The sequence below is a fragment of the Elephas maximus genome, chromosome 16 (genome assembly GCF_024166365.1).
Source record: "Elephas maximus indicus isolate mEleMax1 chromosome 16, mEleMax1 primary haplotype, whole genome shotgun sequence".
In the NCBI taxonomy this organism is placed as follows: Eukaryota; Metazoa; Chordata; class Mammalia; order Proboscidea; family Elephantidae; genus Elephas; species Elephas maximus.
Genome location: NC_064834.1, coordinates 60,860,790 through 60,879,118, shown reverse-complemented (window position 1 = coordinate 60,879,118; position 18,329 = coordinate 60,860,790). Strand labels below are relative to the sequence as shown.

The following is an 18,329-nucleotide window of genomic DNA, read 5'->3' as shown; positions in this document are numbered from 1 at the left end:
CAATCTTTGATGGTTACGAGGGAGAGGAAGGGGTGGGGGTGGAAAAACACTAAATAGACAATAGATAAGCGGTAACTTTGGTGAAGGGTAAGGCAGCACACAATACTGGGGAAGCCAGCACAACTCCTCTAAGGTCAGGTCACAGAAGCTCCATAGACACATCCAAACTCCCCAAGGGACTGAATTACTGGGCTGAGGGCTGTGGGAACCGTGGTCTCAGGGAACATCTAGCTCAACTGGCATAACATAGTTTATAAAGAAAATGTTCTACATTCCACTTTGGTGAGTACTGTCTGGGGTCTTAAAAGCCTGTGAGCGGCCATCTAAGATACTCTACTGGTCTCACCCCTTCCGGAGCAAGGGAAACTGAAGAAAACTAAAGGGAAAAATCAGTCCAAAGGACTAAGAGACCACAACTACCACAGCCTGCACCAGGCTGAATCCAGTACAAGTAGATGGTGCCCGCCTACTACCACTGACTGCTCTGATAGGGATCACAATAGAGGGTCCCGGGCAGAGTTGGAGAAAAATGTAGAACAAAATTCTAACTCAAAAAAAAAAAAAAAAAGAAAAACAAAAAACACCAGACTTACTGGCCTGACAGAGACTAGAGAAACCCCGAAGAGTATGGCTCCCCAACACCCTTTCAGCTTTCAGGTGAGTGATGAAGTCACTCCAGAGGTTCACCTTTTAGCCAAACATTATACAGACCTGCAGGACAAAGCGAGACTAAATGGGCAGACCAGCCCAGGAGCAAGGACTAGAAGGTAGGAGAGGACAGGAAAGCTAGTAATAGGGAACCCAGGGTCAAGAAGAGAGAGCACAACATGCTATGGGGTTGTTAACCAATGTCATAAAACAATATATGTACTAACTGTTTAATGAGAAGATGGTTTGTTCTGTAAAACCTTCATCTAAAGCACAATTAAAAAAAAAATTCGTACTGACCCATTAGCAGATGAATGGGTAAACAAATTATGGTACACACATACAATAGAATACTACACAACAACAAAGAACAATAATGAATCCCTGAAGCATCTCAGAACACAGATGAATCTGGACGGCAAGAAAATAAAAAAATAAAGGAACGCTTCCTCCAGCTGTAAGTGGTGATATGGCACAAGCCTGCATCGAGAGAAAGGGAAATCACTCATTTAGTGTATCCCTTTCTTTCCCTAGTTGTTCTTTCGAGCTGGGGATAGAAAATACAAGAAGGGATGTACAACAAGGAGGAAGAAATGGGAAACAAAACAAAAAAGAAACTGTAAAGGTGATTTTGCTTAAAACAATGTCTTTACAGGGTGTGAATTCTATTCAAATGCAACCTGTTCAATAGAAACATTTGAGTAACAGAAAAACCGTTCTGACAAAATCGTACTTACTTATTCAACGGATATTTGCCTGGTAGAAAGAAGTATCTCCTAACAATGTGCAGTTAAATGTAAAATATCAAAATATTCCTTTTCCATTTATGTAGAAAATTAAGGTGCAGGGGGAAATTTTTGCAGACCTGAAACACTACAGATTCTTCACAGCCTCAGAGTCCCAGCAGAACGTTTATTTAGACCTAAACAGAGGGGAAAAAGTAAAGGCCACCTTCTCCTTAGGAACCAGATTCCCTGAAAATATCCAGAGGTAACAGTCTCATCTTTTAAACACAGTAACAGCCAGTGAGGTTACTGTCTGTGTTTGTCTCTAGCAATAGTATTCTCTGATAAAACTCATCTCTAAAGCTGCTTTGACCCAACTTAGCCCATGCAAACTAAGTACCCAAAAACCCAGTGCCGTCGAACTCATTAGTCTTGCATTATTAATTCAGGTCCTAAAAATGCAAACTTAGTCTGTTGAATAATTTCTGCAAAACACGTTAAAACTAAGTTTTATTCTATTTCCTGTTAATAACACTGTGAAGAATGGGAATTCCAGAACACTTAATTGTGCTCACGAGCAACCTGTACGTAGTACGTAGATCAAGAGGCAGCTAGTTGTTCAGACAGAACAAAGGGATGCTGCGTGGTTTAAAGTCAGGAAATGTATGCATCAGAGTTGTAACCTTTCACCATACCTATTCAATCTGTATGCTGAGCAAATAATCCGAGAAACTGGGCTATATGAAGAACGGCATCAGGATTAGAGGAAGACTTATTAACCACCTGCATTACACAGATGACACAGCCTTCCTTACTGAAAGTGAAGAGGACTTGAAGCACTTACTGATGAAGATCCAAGACCACAGCCTTCAGTATGGATTACACCTCAACATAAAGAAAACAAAAATCCTCACAACTGGACCAATGAGCAACATCATGATAAACGGAGAAAAGGCTGAGGTTGTCATGGATTCATTTTACTTGGATCCACAATCAACAGCCATGGAAGCAGCAGTCAAGAAATCAAAAAACGCATTGCACTGGGCAAATGTGCAGCAGAGGACTTCTTTAAAGTATTGAAAAGCAAAGCTGTCACCTTGAAGACTAAGGTGCACCTGACCCAAGCCAAAGTATTTTCAATCGTCTCATGTGCATGTGAAAGCTGGACAACAGAACAAGGAAGACGGAAGAATTGATGCCTTTGAATTGTGGTGTTGGCGAAGAATACTGAATATACCATGGACTGCCAAAAGAACAAACAAAACTGTCTTGGAAGAAGTACAACCAGAATGCTCCTTAGAAGCAAGGATGGCGAGACTGACAGCATTTTACGTGCTTCGGACACGTTATCAGGAGGGATCAGTCCCTGGAGAAGGACATCATGCTTGGCTAAGTACAGGGTCAGTGGAAAAAGGAAGACCCTCAACAAGATGGACTGATACGGTGGCTACGACAATGGGCTCAAGCATAATAAGGACTGTGAGCATGACGCGAGACTGGGCAGCGTTTCGTTCTGTGGTACGTAGGTCTCCATGAGTTGGAACTTACTCCATGGCACCTAACAACAACAACAACCAACAGTCTCGTATACTACATTCTAGGAGTTATCATAATTATTTTACCACACAATATAAAAAATTAATCAAATATTTAAAAACACTGTATATCATACAACTTTAATGAAATTTGGATATTATGACTGTAAAGCAACTACTTGGTGTGAAGGGAATGTAAAAAAATGAGCTTTTGTTTGAGTCTTTCACATCCTAATTCATTAATTACAAAACTGGGAAAAGGCAGTAAATATCTGATTATTAACTGCGTTCTTCACAAGTGACCAATTCTTTCCTTTCTCCCACGACACCTATTACTAATGGAATGATCCTGGTCTTATTACATGCTTCAAAAATCAGATTTTACTCTTATTAGCTTGATTTACCAACCTATAGTATCTATTATCATCTTGCTATTATCTCTGTGCAGAGCACCAAGCGTAAGAAACATTTTTTTTCTTCATATCCAGCTGGGTCATCAGAAATCTAGAGCTTCGACCAATCTTTGGAACCTAATTTTTTAAGAAGCTGTTTATAATAAGACAACTTGAGCCCCTTAAAACAGTTTACTGCCAACACAAATTTCAAAGAGAGTTAAAGTTTAAAAAATGGAAAACAGACAAAAAGTACTTCATGCTGCTGAGCCAGAATGGACTCAATGGCAATGAATTTCTTTTTTCCTTTTTTTTAATATTAGCAAATGGCATGCTGACTTTTAATGGCCAAGTACTGACTATGTGAGTGCTCAGTTAATAACTGGGACTTGTTCAACAAAAAAAATGAATTCTGTTTTAGCTTATCACAATAGACCAGTGACTTCTTGAACCATTTTTAAAAGACAGTCCATAAATACTACCTTTAATTGGATTTTACCTATATCTTGATCCCTAAAACACTATTTATTCTAAACCACAGAGAACAGAGTTAGATAATAAACCTGTGTCTAACTGAATTTGCCGATGTTTACAAAATAATTTTATGAAAACACAGCAAAAACAAAGAAACCGTGGTGTTAGATTCATTTCATTGTCCCAGTATTGGTTTAAGAACTGTTTAATGAAACACTGATAAGTGAAAGCTTATAGTCTGAAGTAATTCTTGATGATGAAGGCATTTTCAGATGAGTAAGGTGAAGAGGAGGGTGACTACTAAATCAAATCACCCATTTTAATAGTAAAATAGAATCTATTACACACACACACACACATAAAAACACTTTATAGTTTACACCGTGCTTACACCTTTTACTTCACCTTTGCAATTACACAATAAGATAGTGATTGATAAAATGGAGGTTCATGGATTGAAAACCCTGTCAAAATCACACTGCTGGTGTCACAGGCAATATTCAAGGCCACAATTCTGCCACCTAGTCCACTTTACGATGATACACTATTTCACATATCATAAAAGATAGCTACAAAATTTTGACACTTTTAGTCTATATTCTGTCCTGAATATTAAACTATTGGGGCCTATCAAATCTGCCAGAAAATGAAGAAATGACATGAAAAAGGGTACATAAGATTAAAAATGCCTCAAAACATTCTGTCTAAACTTTTAAAAAACTTCAAAAGTATATTCTAAACATTTCCTTCTATGTAATCTTTTGAACCAAAAAGCAGTGTGGTACAGGATACTGGATTGGGGATAAATAGACCAGGATTCAGGTCTTGGCATTTCCACCAACCGTGTAGTACATTCATTCAGCAAATGTCTGAGGATCTACTATGTGTCAAGGTTTTGTACCGAGAACACAACTGTGCGTAAGACAGGTATAGGTCCATTTGAGGCTTGCAATCTAGTGAGGAATACAAAAAAACAGGAAACTGCATTGTAAAGCTGCCCTTATCAATTATAAAACAAATGGGTCATCTCAAAAGACCCTTCAGATTTTCCTAGTTCTTGCATGCTATGATCCGGCCCATAATGAGATAAAAACCAAAACCCATGGTCGTTGAGTTGATTCCAACTCATAGAGACCCTACAGAACAGAGCAGAGCTGCCCCACAGAGTTTCCAAGGAGCCCCTGGTGGATTTGAACTGCCAACCTTTTGGTCAGCAACCATAGCTCTTAACCACTAAGCTACCAGGGTTTCCAATAAGACAGACAAGGACCCCTGATTTGGCTTAGTTTTCATCATTACCAGAGATTTTCTAACAATAATTGTTCTTTACTTTAGCGATGGGTCATCATAGCATTCAAAAACAACTATCAGTTACTGAGCTCTTACTGTGTGCCAGCCTCTGGCCTGAGAACTTTATATACCTTAGCTCATTTATTCCTCATAATCCTATGATATGGGTGTTATTATCCCCATTTTACAGATGAGAAAATATTGCCACTCAGAAGCAACTTGTCTCAGGTCAAATAGGTAGTAAGTGGTGAAAAAGAGGTTTTAAATCTAAGTCTATTGAATTCCAAAGCCCATGCTCTCAATCACAACCCAGATCCAGGGGTTGGTCAAATGCCAATTCCAGCTGTTTAGTAGCACTGAGTGTTGGAAAGGTTTACTCTGGCTCAGAGAGAAAAAGCACCAGGACTGCCCTTGCCTGGAAAGGGGTCATACATCTACCAGCCCTGTGGTCTGTTCGACTGTCACCAAGGAGGTATGTTTTAAAGGAAGCAAGTGGTAGATTCCAGCCTCTCTCACCCTGAACAATTAATCCTAAGCATAAATGCTTCTGCTTCCAGTTGATACTTGAAACAGCTTGGCTCCAGGGCTTGTTCTTTCTCTCTTTTTAATTGTTGTTGATAGGGCTTGTTCTCTTTAAAACTGACCAACTCTTTTTTAATACCACATACACACAGGTGTGCTTTCTAATGTTTCAAAGCAATAGAAACCAGTGAAAACCAGTATGAACTCCATTAAGGAAAACAAATCTTTTAAAAGTGGTCTTTGAATTGAAAATGATGCAGAAGGCAGAAAAAACAAACAAACAAAAAGTAATGCTGTAAAACATTGTCAACACTATGGGTTTTCCTCTGATGTAGTCTTTGGCCAAGCAGATCAGAAACAAGATATCAAGTATAAACAAAATTCTAGTTTTAAAAATCTTATCCAAATATTTACGTAGTGACTACCCAACACGTATGTTTAAAGAACATTAGGTTCAAGGCACAAATAGACGAAACACTGTAGAACAGTGGCTCTCAAATGCAACCCACAGTAAGAAATATTTTACATTGTGACTTAGTACTCATACATAAATACATAAAATAGCCGCAATAAATTTGTGACATGATACCTTCCCTTTCTCTGTGATATATTCTGGTATTTTCTATTCTGTTTTAATCTTTTTTTTTTAAACGCTGGTCAAATTGATTCATGATTCACCAATGGGTTGTGACCCACAATTTGAAAAATATTGCCCTAGAAATTCTAAGCTACAGTCAGATGGGAAATGGAAAGAAGAGGCATGTCTGTGTGTGTGTGTGTGTGTGTGTATGTGTGTGTGTGCGTGTGTGTGTGTATGCGAGAACAGGGGAAGAAGAAGAGAGAAGGGAAAAGGAAGAGAAAAAGAATGTGTTAGAGAGATGGGAGGGAATAAGAAATGACACCTTGATTTTTTGTCTGAAGACATGTTGTATGGCAGGTTATTACAGGTTTCTCTATACATGGATATTTTATAGAGAAAACTCTTTAGTAAACAAAATTTTGGCAATTTTCTTCTAAACAAAGAACTGAAGTTGATCAAATTAGTAAGCGTAAGAGGCAAGAGTAAATTTAGACCAAAAGTACTCAGAGGGGAAAAAAAAAATTATCTGTATGCAAAAATAGAATTTACAATTTGCGTTGAGATGCATGAGTGTGAAGAGAAATTTTAAGTAGCTAGTCTCAGAGAAAATGTTACAACTGTATCTGTTTACTCCACCCAGAAGAAGGCTTTGCTGATAGGACAATGTCTGCCCATATAAAGCACATACCAATGTCAGCACCAGAGAAAGATGAAAGCATTTTCAAGATCTCTGAGGATATTACGAAGGGCTGTTTATGACTCTATGAACTGGACATCTGGAAAGCACAATTTTTTAATCTGATTTTTGAAAACAAACACCTATATTACATACACTCGAAAAACATAGCCACTTATAGGTAACGTCAATGCTCACATTTCTATTCAGTTCCTTAATCACCCCCCTTATTATTCATGCACAAGAATCATTTTTGTTTTTGCAACATTTCAGTATATTCAACCATTTGAAAATAGTACTAGAAGTTTTTATTCCTCTAATGCCCCAAACTGAGGCTTGTTCTACAAATTAACAGGTCAGTGTTCTTAAAATGTCAAGATCCTAAAAGACAGACTGAAGGATTGGTCCAGATTAAAGGAGAAAAAGGAGACTAAAGAGACCTGACAACTAAATGTAACATGCAATCCTAGATGGGATTTTGGATCAGGAAGAGGTCATTAGTGGGACAACCAGTGAAATCTAAATAAAATCTGTAAATCTGATAATAGTATTTACCTCAATGCTAATTTCCTGATACTGTTAATAGTGGCTAACAGCTTGGCTGCTAGCCAAAAGGTCAGCAGTTCAAATCTGCTCCTTGGAAACCCTATGGGGCAGTTCTACTCTGTGCTATAGGGTCGCTATGAGTCGGAACCGACTTGATGGCAATGGGTTTGGTTTTTTGTTTTAGATGAAGGATAGAAGTTCTTTGCACTATTTCTGCAACTTTCTTGTAAGTCTGGAGTAATTTCAAAACGAGAATTAAAAAAAAAAAATACACACACACATAAAAAAACCATCCAATGTAAAACGTATCCAATTCCAACACAGCCAAAGGAAATTACCACATTTTTCAGGGCACTCCCTGAATTTTATAGTATACCTTGCTTTTCCCTCACCGAAGAATTAAAAAAAAATTTTTTCTCACAGGTAAGATATGATACAAAATAAATTCACAGAAAACTCACAAATAATATCTGAGCTATTAAGCTAAAAACCAACGTGCATATTAAAGCCATATCCTCAAATCCAATTAGATTTATTAATACAATAACTCTCAAAACCTAAACCAAATAACAGAAGTAACATTCATAACTTTATGCTACTATATATTACATAGTAGCTGACATGTGTTTGTATGTTTTGTAAAGCTGGACATTATAAATTAACTCAAAGTGTTCACAGGCTGCCAAACAGGTTCTAGAAATAGACGCTGGGTAAAGGTAGCTAAAATAAAAATTGGTACCTAAAAGTGGGATGCTGCAATAACAAAAATGGAAAATATGTGGCAATGGCTTTGGGACTGGATGGTGGGTAGAGGCTGGAAAAGCAGTGAGGAGGCTATTAGTGGAGGCTAAAAGGGCAGTGAGGAGATTGCTACTGCTGGCTGGAGAAAGGATTATGTTTTATATAGTTGCAGAACTGGCAAGCAGTGTTAACTTGAAAACCAGAAAAATATACTTAATTACATTTGTGAATCTGGCTAAGGAGATCTTTAGGCTAGGCAAAATGTTCAAAGTTCTGACTGAATTTTTTTTTTCTTTAAAAGCTTTTTATTTTGATGTAATTATAAATAAGAAATAATAGACATTCCTTATACCCTTTACCTTGTTTCCCTAATAATAACATCTTTCAAAACTATAACATCACAACCAGGACAGTGACATTGATACAGTCAAGGAGAACATTTCCATAACCACTGAGCATTCCTCACATGGCCCTTTAACAGCCTCATCCACTTTCCTCCTGTCCCCAGAACTTCTTTTATCTCTGGCAACCACTAATCTGTTTCCTATTTCTATAATTCTGTCATTTAGGGAATATACCGTATGAATGAAATCATGTTATGTATAACCTTTGGAAAATTTTTTTTCACTCAGCATAATTCAAAGGAGATTTACCCCAGCTGTTGTGTGTATCAATAATTTGTTCCTTTTTATTGCTTAGTACTGTTTTAAGGGTATGGCTGTACCACCATTTGCTTAACCATTCACCTGTTAATGAACATCTGGGTTGTTTCTAGTCTTTGGTTATCATAGTAGCATTATTCATAATAGTAAAAAAGTAGAAATATCCCAAATGTCTGTTAATTGATGAATGGATAAACAGAATATGATATACCCCATACAATGAAATATTGTTCAGTAATAAGAAATTACTGGTACATGCTACAACATGGATGCACCTTGAAAACATTAAGCTAAGTTAAAGAAGCCAGCCACAAAAGACCACATATTGTATGACTCCATTTATATAAAATGTCCAGAAGAGGTAAATCTACAGTGACAGAAAGTAGATTAGTGGTGGCCTAGGAACACGGGTGTGGTTTGTGTTTTGAGGGGAGGGTGGTCTGGGAGAAAATGAGTAGTTGCTAACGGGGTTTATTTCTGGAGTGATGAATATGTTCTAAAACTGATTATGATGATGGTGGCACAACTCTGAGAATATACTAAAAACCATCTAACTGCATAGTTTAAATGGGTTAATTTTATGATACATAAATTATATTTCAATAAAGTTGTTATTAAAAAAATTTGTCTGAGGAGCTACTGATCACCTTGAAAGCCTGGGAACAGGGACCATCTTTGTAGTCTCCACAATGGCAGAGTATGCCATAAATGGTGCCTGAAGTGAATTATTTTACTGTATCAAAGCTCCTTCCAAGTAAATCTGGTTTGCATTATTTCTAGGCTGGGAATGGCAAAAAAAAAAAAACAACTTCCAAAAAGTTATTACTTACAAGAAGTCTTTCCAAACTTAAAATTCTTGGCAGTTTTAACAGCGTTCCCTACACATAAACAAAGAGATGGTTGTACTTTCAAGTACCAGGCCTATTGTCCCAATATTTAAAACAAGATATGCCAAGACTTCAAAGCTGCATATTTGGTTTAAAGAAATAAAACCACCACCACAACAAATACTAGTTTACTGAGTTATAGTTTTTTTCTTGATGAAAGTTAGTAAAAAATTGTGAAGAAATTTAAAATTTTAGGAAACAAGATGGACCCTGAACTAACTATGACAGGTCACATCCTCAGATCAGCCAGTGAAGTTTTATTCATTTTAAATTTTAACAGACAGGAGCTACTTCTGACATGGAAATTGACAGATCTGGAAAAATAAAGCTAGGTAAAAGTCATGAAGAAAGAGAAAACAAAGGAAAAACAAAAACAAAAAACCAAGTGGCATTAAGTAATACAAATGACACTTTCTAAGTTGCCCAAACGGAAGAAGGTTTAATTACCTCACAAAGCACTAGAATCATATTACTATCATAGTGATTGTTTTTATGAAAACTTTCTTGAAATATTTCATACTAGACTTAAGGATCACATTTTAAAGATGAGAGAAAATCATACGCAGGTGTTGAGTAATTATTCTAAAGTTACAATGCTCAGGGGTCAGAAATTGTCATACAATCATAGTAACGACTTTTATTTGCATGACCATGTCACTCACAGATTGCCCTATGCTCAAAATTTGCTCCTGCAGTGAAATTTAACAAAGAAAACAGGCTCCTCACACATCATGTTTATGAAGGAATTTTATAAATTGTATCGACTGAGAGGAACAGGCTGTTAGGAAGGGATAAAATTCCTCTAATGCTTGAAAATGGACTGTCTGTGTGTCTAGGATGCTGTTACTACACGCACAAAAAAGTAAACGTACAAGTGGGGTAGTAGTATAATGGTGGCTTGCTAACCTAAATACCTAAGGAACAAGTCTTCCTTAAGCAATTAGATTATTAAAGACAAGAAGTACCCATTAACATGTTGCTAACAAATCATGGATCTGCCCTTTCACTTAAGTTCTTTGAAAGCTTTGAAGCAAAAATCAAGAGAACATCCAGTCCAAATCTCTTGTTTTCCAGGGTAGATAGCTAACGAAGGAGGTCTTAGTAATGAGACGTGCCCAAGATGATATGCCTAGCATCCACGGTAATCCAAATTCTCATAGTCCGGGACTCTTTCCCACTATACCATATTGCTTACTCATAATTCTTCACCCTATATACTTGGTCATCTTTTCTGTTAGTACTAAGCAAACCATATAAGTGGGATGTAATAAGTACAAGGAATATTGGAAAATGGGCAGACCGAGAAGCTTAATGTGGTAAAAAAAAAAAAAATTTTTTTTTTTTTTGGTAGGCAACAATAAATAGTATCATGAAATATCATCAAACATTTCACACAATTCTAAGTTCCAAACAAACGGGAATTAAATGCAGGCTAAACCAAAAAGCCAAACCCGTTGCCATTGAGTTGATTCCAACTCAGTGATTCTATAGGACAGAGTAGAACTGCCCCATGGGGTTTCCCAAGAGCAGTTGGAGGATTTGAAATGCTGACTTTTTGGTTAGCGGCCCAGGTCTTAACCACTGCGCCACCAGGGCTCCAAACGCAGGCTAAAGGCCCTTAAACTGGCTCAAGTACATGTGAAAAGAAGACCATAAGGGCAATGATCAGTATTTTGAAAACTGTAACTGTTAACCAACAGATGACTGCTTTGCGCTAATTAAAAACAGAAAACCAAACTTGTTGTCCAGCTGATTCCAACTCTTAGTGATCCTAGAGGCTATCAAATTGGCATTGGTTGTGTTCTGGATAATAATAAATTATGTTCAAGTTCACACTTTTATCTCTGTGGTTAATTCTGAAAGGGTTGAGGGCCTCTAATTATCTATTAGGAAACAAACCAATTCTAGGGGGAAAAATTATGTGGGGATCTAAAGAGTTAGGATGGAAACAATATACCGAAGGGATAACTGGTAACAGAAACTGTCTACAGACCTTAAGGGGTGTGGAAGAGTTGGTCAAAAGAGACGGAACGGCTCAAAAGACAGTCATTTCTTAGAGGCACATACAACTATTACAACCTTAATTACTACCTTTCTTTATCGGAGGATGTTGGAAATATAGAATTACAATACTGAGCTCCAAAGTAGAATGGTAAATATTCTCAAAATAGCAATAAAAATTGTACAAAGTCTGGCATGGCTATTAAGTTGGTATAAATATGGAAACTTAACTCTTTCCTATCTAGTGCCAAATCTTAATATTGGTCCAAATCACTCTTAAATTTTTGAACCTCTCCCCGCCCCCCCTTTTTTTTACCCTTTTGAAATGACTTCTTTCGAGTGTATCTTTAAAATAAGACTAGAAGGTCTAAAATGTAATATAAAAATCTAGCAAACAACAAATCTACAGTTGCTTAGAAAAAGATACTGTTAGTGTGACTCTTAAAAATCCAACTTCTAGTCAAGGAAGAAAAAAATGTAACAAAACTAAACTAGTAACAGTAACAACAACTCATCAAGTTACATAGGATCCTGTCCTCAATGGAGACAGACAGCCACTCTTAGCATTCATTTAAAAAAAAAAAGAAAGCTGTCAAATTGGAGGAATAACTACGACAGTATTTCAGTTTTAAACTTTGCTTTATAAATAGAATACTGCTAATTAAGATAAACTATTTCAGCAAACATGAAAAGAATCTCCCTTTGACTGTACAACCGGAAACAAGTAGTCATAGGTAATCACACATGGTTCCAAATATAAATGAGGAGCAATGAGTACAAAAATATCAAGTTGTGCTTGCCAGGTAAACATAATCCTCAGCTGGGTGATCCAAAGGCCAAAGGCATTCACTGCTGGACACCACCGAGGATGAATTCTCACTAAAGTATCAATACCTGATGAAAGATATTTTATTGGTTCATAGCACCTGTTGCAAGGAAGTGAGCTGAACAGATTTCTGCACTTGAAGAATGGGGGGAGTGGGTAAAAGAGGGGCAGTTACTTGCTTCGACACTGAGAGGAATAGAAGTAACATTCTCTGATAACTTGACAAAAAAAAAAAAAAACATTAATATAAACAGGCTAAACAAATAGGCTAAACTTACCAAATACAATGACCACATAAAGGGCAATGTTACAAACTTGCAAACATGTATAAAAAGTTCAGAGGAAGTGTATTTTCTTGAAGTTCAAACTCAATTGTTATCTAGAGTTGGCTCGAATTGTTCCCATCATGAATCATTTGGAAAAGCAAATATGAAATTAATTCTTTATACAGTCTTGTAAAATGATGAGTAAAACAATCAACCACATAGAAGGAATCTTTTAAGTATCTTGCAGAATCCAAAAACACATGGCCTCAGTGCCCTTACCCTCCCTTCTACAAAATATGATGAAAGCTTCTTATAGACTCCCTTAGTCATCACTTGACTTCAACATGGAGTTTTTAGAAATGGTTGGGAAAAAAACAGGAGGATTTTTTTCCCCCTAAGAGAAAGTTACCAGAGACTAGTAGATTGATTACTCGACTGTGCCTCTTTGATAGTTTCTATTATTGAGTCCCCCGAAATTTTAAAAATTCAGATCCAGGAAACTATTTAGAACTTGACAGTTCATGATATATGAGAGGTTTGTAAAAGTGAAATCACTGGAGATTATGACTTTTAAAGAAAGATTCATTGCCCTCAAATTTCTGGAGATGCCTTAAATCTTTGGCTCTTTACTATCTGGTAGTTCTTCTGGGCAAGAAAACTATTTAAAAAAAATCAACTCTCACATACTTCATGAACTAAAGTCTATTTAATCACCTGTGCAGCACTGAGCTTGAAACATTGAAAGCCCCTGCTTTTGATAGTTTCTTGAGATGTCATACTCACTCTTTTATCTATTACTGCATACCTACTCCAGAAATTCCAGAATTATTTTTTTCAAAAAGAATATCAAAAGACAGGTGATGTAGAAAACTCCCCAGAACTTCAATCTTACATTTACCTACATCTGAACCTTATTCTGAAGAAATGTAAGCAATCCTACAAAGCTCATAATTAAAAATGAGTTGAGTTTGCAAAATAAAAAGTCACTCAAAAGGGTATTCTGGGAAATTGATTTGGTACTGTAGACTATTACTTCTATGTGCCATGCCTAATGAGGTCACTGTGACCAACAGGGAAGAGGAGAGTAGTCTGGAAGGGCACAAGAAATATCGGACAAAGCTTATTTAAAAAATGGTGGAAAATACACAAAAACATTAAAGAACACGGAGTATGAATAAATCCCAGAAGTTCATCTGATTTACTGTTCCAGATTTTCCAGCTAAAGATTTTTGGCTTTCATGGCTATATCTTATCAAAAAAAAAAATACAGCTGCAAAAGTCAATCCAATAGCTAGGTAACTCAACATATCACTACCGCAAAGAAGTATGATTTGAAGAAGGAGTTCCTGCCTTCAGATTTTGGCTGCTAAGAAGATTTCAAGATCATCATGACCTCACCTGTTTTCTTTATGTAAAGCCTAAAAATGAACCATGAAAATACAGCTTACTAAGCACAGGTAATAGTACTTAAAAATTACTTTCAAAAACACTTGTTGGTCATACTCTGCCACTTCAGAATTTGGTAACGGTGTTAAGTAGAAGTCCACTGAAAGGGATGTTGATCAACCTCAGAGATTTTTTTTTTTTAACTCTAATTTTGTGCAACTGGCTTTTCAAAATGAATAATCCTTTAGATCGAAAGTTCTATATGACACACTGTTCCAATGAAATCTCTATAATACCGATTTTAGGAGGCATTTTTACCATCACAACAGTGTGGATAGTGTACCTCTGCAGAAAGAATCAAAGTCAGTTCTTTAAAAAGGACAGAAATCACCAAAACAGCAACCTAAACAAGACATCTGATACCTGTAAGTCCCAAGCAACAGAAATGTCTTCCACGATGGCAAGACCTTCGCCAACTACAGTGTTAGACAAAAACCGTGTTTCCAAGGAAATCTGAAGCAAGAAGCTATGAATGTTCTCATCACATCAAATTCTGGCCAGAAATCTCTTCGTAAAATTCCATGAAGATTCACAATGAATGGCAACCACAAATTAAAGTTGCAATGGGCTCCACTGCTTCCACAGTAGCTGAAATACTGTTAAAATATTTACCAAATCATAAAATATTACAATCTGATGGAATGTCTTTAAATAAGGAAGACGAAGGAAAAAAAAAAAGCACCGGCTCGGGTCAGCCAAGTGTCTTGCCATGTATACATACATGCTACATTTCTGCCCTTCTCCCCACGATTGCTACTGTTGTTAGCTGGCGTCAATTCTGCCCAACTCATGGTGACCCCATGCACAACGGAACGAAACGCTGTCTGGTCTTGTGCCATCCCCATGATCTGTTGTGGACAGGACCACTGTTATTCATATAGCGTTTTCACTGGCTGAGTTTCAGCAGTAGGTCACCAGGCCTTTCTTCTTAGTCTGTCCTTGTCTGATGCTCCACTGAAACCTATTTAGCATCATAGCAAGAGACAAGCCTCCACTGACAGACAGATGGTAGCTGCGTGTGAGGTACATTCCGACTCACAGCGACCCTATAGGACAGAGTAGAATTGCCCCATAGGGTTTCCAAGGAGCAGCAAGTAGATTCGAACTGCTGGCCTTTTGGTTAGCAGCTGATCTCTTAACCACTGTGCCACCAGGGTCCCCTATGTTAGGGACCACTAAACCCACACCAGCAGGTTCAGCATCATGCCAAGTTATGGGCCTTGGGATTACAAGAAGCCATAAAAAACCAGTTTGGCAGCTCAGTATCAAGTCTCTGATGTTTGCCATTCACTTTAGCAACGCTTTTTTGTCTGATTCTTAACAATCACACTCTGTTCAGCTCTGAGACCCTCTATTCACCACTCCCAAGCAGTCTAAATCCTTTTTTTGTCTCTATTGGAAAACTCCAAATATTTTCAAAATTCAAGGTCTATGCCTTAACCCCATTTCTCAGGTCTCAACCTTAGACCCTTCTATCTGTTGCTCTTGTTCCCTGAAGTCCACTAATAGCTTGTACCTTGGGACTTTGGTAGGAAAACTCTAATGCCATGCAGACCTCCCTGGTATTGATTCCCTCTCTGGACTTCTACAAAATTACCATTCTTTGCCAAATTACCATCACTATGCCCTACTTACATGCCAGGATCTGGTACCTATTGCTGAACCTTGCTCATACTGACTGTTCACACACCTGGGCTCTTTCCTATTACGTGTTGCTGGGAATCTGTCCTGCCCTCAAGGGTCTGCCTGGATTCTGAGTCCTTGTTAGGGTTGTTCAGCCATATGAAACTGCACCATCCTTTTTAGTATTTTAGCGGGTGTATTTTCTCATTAAACAAAAATGTTCACTAACATCCACATGGAAAATTCTTGAAAACAATTTTTTCATGAAAATATGTTTATGGGGAGAGGGGGGAAGTTATCTCCACTGTCAAGGAAAAGCTCTATAGTCTTGGAAAGTATGATTTTAAGTCTCTAGCAGGCACTATGAGTAACCGTAGCCCTTGGTTACAACTGGGAAGCACAAAGTCATCTACTACAATTTTCCAAAACACCATTTCCTTAGTCCCTCCTCCCAAAGAAAAAATGCATCTGGGAGTCCCATCTTAGAAAATACTTAGGAATCAGTGTGGGGCTTCTAAAATTCAGGCCCTGAAAAGGATGAAAAAGGCTATAGCGTATAGGCTGAGAGGGAAATGATGATGCTATCAAACAAAAGCCATTTCCCTCATTGTGGTTTTGCTCGCCTTGTTTCTTAACACAATTGGGCTGATTTCCCTCTAATCTCCATCCCTCCAAATCTTAGTTGACACTTAAGAGGTCTCACTCAAAAATCAACTCCTCCCATAATGGCTTCCCCAATCTCCTCCATCAGAATTAGCCTTTTTCCCTTAGTGCTCCCAAAGCACTTTGTCATAAACTGTTCCTTTAAATTACTTGGCTGCATCTTTCTGCCCCGGTAACTTGGTTAATAGCTTTCTGTTTTCTTTACTGTCCACTATACATTTACTCAAGAAGGGTTTATTAAATTCATGAGGTGAGTAGGACTGCTGACTCATAATATCCCATTCTCTATGTCTTAGAATAAATAAACTAAGGCAAAGAATCTAGAGCAAACCTTGAAAACTGGGCTATCATGATTTGATCAGACTAGCCAGGTAACCGAGGTGGTTGATGTAATGAATATTGTGATCTGCATATGAAATTCTTAAGCAGACTAACAAGTAATCACAAAAACGTATGAGGGTATAAAAGGAGTAATTAAAAAAAATCTATCCTTACTGCCATGTTTTGTTTTGCAGCCAGGTAAAAATACTACTACAAAAATGTCATCTTAAAAGAACCAAAAACAAAACAAGAACAAAAAACCAAAACTACTGATCCAAACATTAATTCAGCTGTTAGGTAAAGGGTATAAAGAAATATAAGGCACAGGTCTGAATCCTGACTGTAGGGCCCTTCCAGCTAATGCTGGAGATAACTAAAACACATCCACATGGAAAGATAACTGACAGTAAAAACCATTTTATGACAACTGCCAAATAAAAGGTAAACATAAGACATCCAGCAGGTGTTGAGGAACACTGATAAGAATTTTGGATGAGGACAGTGAAGGAATATATATCAATAAAGAAGCAAGATCTGAATTTCTTCATCTATAAAATGAGGAGAGTTGGTCGGATGACATCCAGACTCCCTTCCAGCTCAGAGATTTTACCGTATTCTTATCACATAATTATAGTAGTTCCTTGATATTAACTGACCACCCACTTCAACGGAATTTTCTTCTTCCTAGTCATTATAGAAAAAAAAAAAAAGAAGCTTTAAAAAAGGTTGCCAACAATGAAACAAGCAATATCACCAAATACATTCAAAATACATGTATCTGAAACTGAATGTGAGTAACATGTGATGCTGCATCAAAGAACCTAAGTTTGAGGGGTTTTTTCCTTTACACCAGTCTCTTGGTGTGTGGCTTCCAGAACTCAAAATAGGCTTTTTAAATGGTCATTTTTGACACCCAAAAGATATATTTGAAATACTCAGTTTTCTTGTCTCTCTATGGACAGGAAGCCAGTAGAGTATACCTGCAAAAGTTCGTTATCATTACTAAAGCACTTTTTCCTTCTCTGTTCTTTTTAACTGTGCTGGCTTCTATATCCAGCAGTTACTGATGGTCAAATGTATGCAGAAGCCTGACCGAAGCTTTTTTTTTTTCCAAGGGTAATAATACAAAGCAAATATTGGCTTAGATATAGCACTTGTTGTTCTAATACATTAATAGCCTATTGTCCACTGTGGCTGCCTCAACAAGATAATAAATTGAAAAACAGCGTTTCCTGATAGGAAGTGAATTCCCAATGTGTGTCACAAGACCCTAGCCAAAAGCTAGGCTCAAAAGAGCAGCCCCTTCTGGGATTGAATAACAGACCAGAGTAATAATTACATTTTTTCTTCTCTCTCTCTCTCTCTCTCTCTCTCTCTCGTTTTAAATGGCTTTCTGCTTCAGCTCAAACTACAATCTATTTGACTGATTTTGCTATCACAGGACTGTATTCCTAAAATGGTTTCAAATATTTTAACCAAAGTTTGTTCAACATCCTGTAGACAGC

The 18,329-nt window shown here is 37.4% G+C and overlaps 1 protein-coding gene across 9 annotated transcripts in view; it reads right to left on the bottom strand.

The window, feature by feature from the left end:
* Positions 1-18,329, bottom strand: part of ADD3 (adducin 3) — a 143,544-nt gene that overhangs the window by 38,732 nt on the left and 86,483 nt on the right. The window contains exon 1 of one of the 9 annotated variants that reach the window (XM_049856009.1): positions 14,581-16,931. The exons of the other annotated variants lie outside the window; for them this stretch is intronic. The gene's annotated coding sequence lies outside the window, so the exon portion shown is untranslated. Of the gene's footprint in view, positions 1-14,580; positions 16,932-18,329 lie in introns of those variants that run through there. 9 annotated transcript variants of the gene reach the window in all.